Source organism: Dasypus novemcinctus, chromosome 12 (assembly GCF_030445035.2).
Source record: "Dasypus novemcinctus isolate mDasNov1 chromosome 12, mDasNov1.1.hap2, whole genome shotgun sequence".
Classification (NCBI taxonomy): Eukaryota; Metazoa; Chordata; class Mammalia; order Cingulata; family Dasypodidae; genus Dasypus; species Dasypus novemcinctus.
The window spans coordinates 26,842,944-26,848,233 of record NC_080684.1 but is presented as its reverse complement, the minus strand read 5'-3'; the positions used below and the strand labels follow the sequence as shown (position 1 = coordinate 26,848,233).

General features: G+C 34.0%; 1 pseudogene; it reads left to right on the top strand.

Annotated features, from left to right (window-relative positions):
* Nucleotides 1–4,419: 4,419 nt before the first annotated feature.
* LOC111766861 (adenylate kinase isoenzyme 6-like) lies at nt 4,420–4,937 on the top strand (annotated as a pseudogene).
* The last annotated feature ends 353 nt before the right edge of the window (nt 4,938–5,290 follow it).

The window sequence follows — 5,290 nt, the reverse complement described above, 5'->3', positions numbered from 1 at the left end:
AACATCCTTCATTAGTGTGGTACTTTTCTTACAATTGATGAACCCATAATGAGTTTACACTTTGTCCCACACATTTTTGTACATTATGACAAAATATACACTGGCCTGTAGCCATCACTGCAAAGTCCTGAAGGACAAATCCAATGTCCCAATATGCCACCATATTATACCAGTTCTTCACTCTCCCATCCCTCAGAACCTCTGGTGGTCACTGCCTTTACATCAATGATTAGAATTCTTCCATTGCTAGAATAGAAGTAAGTCTATAGTAGAATAATACTAAGTCTAGTTTAGTCCTTTGTTCATTCCCCAATCTTGAGGATATGGGAATGGTGATGCCCATTCTCCTTCTAATTGAGAGGATGCTGAAATCTCATGGGGTAGATGGATTGGAGCTATCTTTCTTGCAGTTGCAGACACTCTCTGTTCCTTGGGATGGGCGTTGTACATCTTCATCTCCTTGTTAGTTGTCCTCGGTGAGTTCAGTGACCTGGAGGGTAGGTATGGCTACTCTGCTGAATTTCAGGACTCACCTGGAACATGGCACATTTGATTTTTTTTTTCTGAGATGATTGTTTTTTAATCTTCTGAAGTTGTGAACATGCATAAAAACCATTTTAATTACTTTAATTTTTACTTTATATATTTTGAAACTGTGGTATTGGTGCAAACAAAGTCAGGATTATAAAATATTCTTGAACAGTTGACAGATCTAACATTTTAAAATGTTTCATTTTATGTATTGTAATTTTCTGGTCTAAAATCTTCTGTTTGATAGTAATATAGCCATAGCTGCTTTCTTTAGTGATTGCATGCCGTATATAATTTTCTAAAATTTTACTTTCAATCTATGTGTTTATGGCTAAAAGCAAGATTTTTGAAGACAGTGTCTGATTTGGTCTTTTTCTTTTATCATTCAGTTAGAAATATTCTTTCCTTTAATTGGGGTTAGGCCTATTTGCATTTATTTTTTAAAACAATTTTAACAAATCAATTTTATTGATACATATTAATAAACCATGCAAATTTTTATCTTTGTATTGTTTATAATATGTTTTTGGAAAATTTACACTCTGTTTATTACTCATTTTTGTTGCACCATTAATTATGTCATGGTTTTTGCATTTTTTAAGTCCTTATATTGATTTGTATATTAATGTTTTCAGTTTTAGAATTTTTTTTTTAACAAAAGGGCGGATATGTAGTGAATACTGGCCTTACTGAGGATATGCATATTGCTTTGCAAATAAAGTATGGTTTGTGGGTAATGTAGGTTTCATTACTTGAAACAAAATTTTTCCAGAATTTTACATCATTTTCTTGTATTTGTTAGCTCATTTAAGAAGATAGTATACTTCAAATTCAAGGAATTTTTTATTTCCTTAAAAAATATGTACAAGATTTAGACTTTTTTTTAGGAAAGTATTTTCTCCTGATATTTGATGATCACTTTTAATTAGTAGACTCTAGTCTTTCTTTAGCCTTGACTTGCATTCCATTATCTATTTGTACTTTTTTCCTTATGTTAGACCAATTTCTGTTTCTGGAGACTATATTTTATCCACATTAGATCATATATGACTCTTTCCTTTCTTTTATTTCTCCAAATTTTAATTTTTAATCTGGTTTCCCAAATATTTTCCAGGTACTTTAATCTTCCTGGAACATCATTTATTTAGCTTTCTGCAGAATGCATTGTATTGTTCACTGGATCCACTGTGTTTTTAGTTAAGAAACTGTGCTTTTCCTTTCTTCAGTATCTTTTCAAGCTGAATGGTTTTACTTTTACTACTATTTTCTTTAATTTTATAGATTCAGAAACTTTGTGTTCTGCTGATTACAAATTTTCATTATATAATTTTCTCTTATTCATTAAAATAATGCAATTTTTTAGAAAAATATTTGCTATAAATTCTCAGATTACATGCTTCTTCGGAAGTATAACACAAAGAATGTTTCCATTTCTATTCTGTTGTTCTACAGAAGGGCTATTTTATTCATTAGGAAGGGTAAAGCTTGTTTCTTTTAGTATTTTGTTGGTATATGTTCATATCACTCAGGCACAGTCAAAATGATGGCTTAATGTTTAGATTTACCAAAATTTTTAAGCCATTGCAAGAATTCTCCAATCTAAAGAGAATTAGACCTAATCCATAACTACAGATAATCATGTAATAAAGTTTTATTAGTGTGTTATATTAGTCAGGAAATATTGCAAAATAAAGCTGTGCATTTTCCTGGCAAAGCTTTCAGCCCGTAATGAATACCACCACGGGTGCCTTCAGATTTGAATCTTGTGATAAATTCATGGTTAGGGAATATTAGAACAACTATATTGTATTCCTTTCATTTTCCACTGTATTTTGTTTCTCTCTGTGGTAAGTCAAGGGAAATCTATGCTCTTTCTTTTCATATATATTTTTTTTCAGTTACCTTTTTTTTTATTGACTTTGTAACAATATTACATTAAAAAATATATATATATATGAGGTCCCATTGAACCCTACCATCCCCACCCCACCTCTCCCCCCCCCCCCCCCCCAGCAACACTCCTTCCCATCATCATGACACATCCATTGCATTTGGTAAGTACATCTCTGGGCACCTCTGCACCTCATGGTCAATGGTCCACATCATGGCCCATACTCTCCCCCGTTCCATCCAGTGGGCCCTGTGAGGATTTACAATGTCCAGTGATTGCCCCTGAAGCACCATCCAGGGCAGCTCCATGTCCCAAAGATGCCTCCACCTCTCATCTCTTCCTGCCTTTCCCCATACCCATCAGCCATCATGTCCACTTTTCTCAATCCAATGCCACCTTTTCTATGTGGACATTGGATTGGTTGTGTCCATTGCACCTCTATGTCAAGAGGCGGCTCAGATTCCACATGGATGCTGGATGCAATCCTCCCACTTTCAGTTGTAATCACTCTAGGCTCCATGGTGTGGTGGTTGTCCTTCTTCAACTCCATCTTAGCTGAGTGTGGTGAGCCCAATAAGTCAGATTGTAGGTGCTGGAGTCTGTTGAGGCTCAGGACCTGGCTATCACATTGTCAGTCCAGAGATTCAAATCCCCTAAATATATCTTAAACCCCGACACTAACTGCACCTCCAGCACATTAGCATGAGAGTCTTATGAAGAGAGATCCCATCTGAGTCCAGATTCATCACACATAAACACCAGTTCCAAAGAGGGGCCATCTGACCTGGTAGTTAACCCCATCCGCCATGACCATAACTCCCATGGGTCTCTTTAGCCCTCGAAGGAACCGATATCTGGGGGTTGTATCTGCTTTATCTGTCTCTCAGACTCTGCTCAGTTGTGCATAAGGGCAGTCCTTCTGACAGCCTCCAGACTCTTTTTTAGAGATTCGTATATTTTTTTAACAGTTTTGGTTGAAATATCTCAAATGATTAAGGTTGCCTTCTAAGCTTATTTTTCTATGCTACTACAGAGATCATTTATTTTATAACCCACATACACAACTATAAAATCTCCATTAACTCATATATCTAATTTATATTTAGTAATGCTGCTTTTGAGTATTGAGACATTTGTCTCCTTGTGTTTGATTTGTATTGAGATACTCTGTCCTCAAATAGTTTAGCTGGAAACATGCGACAGCATTTGATCAAATGAACTAATTTGGGTTATCTTCATATTTGTTTAATGAAAGATTTCATTTTCAGCGTGATAAATGCAATGACATTATATACCATTAAATAGAACTATCAACATAAACTCATTACAAACATAATGTAATAGTAATCCAAATGTTTTTTCTGCTTACTATTTCATAGGTATAATAATCTTTATTTCTCCATAAATATGTTGAACTTTTGCCTTCACTAAAATGCAAGTTGGTTTCATGTTCCTTGATTAATTTTTTTCTGATCATTAATCCCAGAGGAAGTATTTCTTTTGTGTTTTCTGTATTTTTCTGTACTCATAGAGTATGTAATTAATAAAATGATAAAGCAACTCTTGTTTTGTAAAAGTGTAAATTTATTATTCTTTGGAGAATATGGTAAAACTGTTTAGATAAGACATCCTGAACTTTTGTCCATGTGAACTTGCAAGTATGGAGAACATATAAAATATTTCCCTGTTATTATTTAGAAATAGATGTAATAACAAGGGGACATAAAGGATGGAAATTATAGAACATTTTTATCTTATCTAGGAAAAATGTATATATTGCAGTTTACAGCACTGAAGTGGAAAATATTGGTACAAGATCAAATTTATATGTGGGAGTGAACAGAGATGGTCAAATATATATATAATCACTAAATACACATTTATTGTATAGAGTCATAACTTGATGATCATTTTTCTGTCAAATGTCACTGAAATAATATTGTCCATACTATGAGTACATTCATAATCCATGACTTGGAGCCACCGCGGTGAGGACCATGTTGCAGCCGATCATCCTGCTCACTGGTACACCAGGGGTTGGAAAAAATACAATAGGCAAATAAGTTGCATTAAGATCAGGACGGAAATACATTAATGTGGGTGATTTAGCTAAAGAAGGGCAACTATATGATGGCTATGATGAAGAATATGATTGTCCCATTTTAGATGAAGATAGAGTAGTTGATGAGTTAGAAAACCAAATGAAGGAATGTGGAGTTATTGCTGATTACCAAGGTTGTGATTTCTTCCCTGAACGCTGGTTTCATATAGTTTTTGTGCTGAGAACAGAAAATAGAATATTGTACAAAGGACCTGAAACAAGGGGTTATAATGAGAAGCAACTAAAAGATAATATTCAGTGTGAAATTTTTCAAGTTCTTTAAGAAGAAGCCATAGTATATTACAGAAAAGAAATAGTGCATCAGCTGCCCAGCAACAATCCAGAAGATCTAGAGAATAACATAATCAGATATTGTAGTGGATTGAACAATGGATCCAAGATAATAGTTCTTGACTTAGAAGACTGGCAAAATTTCAACCACTCTTGGTGATATTTCTCTGCCCACATCATAGAAATTGTTCAATTATGAGAAAACTTTTGTATCAAGATTGTGTTGCAAGACTAGCAGTTGGATAGTACAAAGATTTATTCCTGGACATTTTTTCTCCATGAGAAAGCTAAAGAATCTCATATTTAATGACTATAACACTATTAAGGATTGAAAGTAAAGACTGTCACCATTTAATGTTTCAACTGCTAAAAATTAAATAAATTTGACTGTTACCCATGACTAGATCCATTTTTTGTTTGTGGTATTCTGGTATAAAACAGAGAAACTTCAGTATTGTAGCTAAGGAAAGTGATTT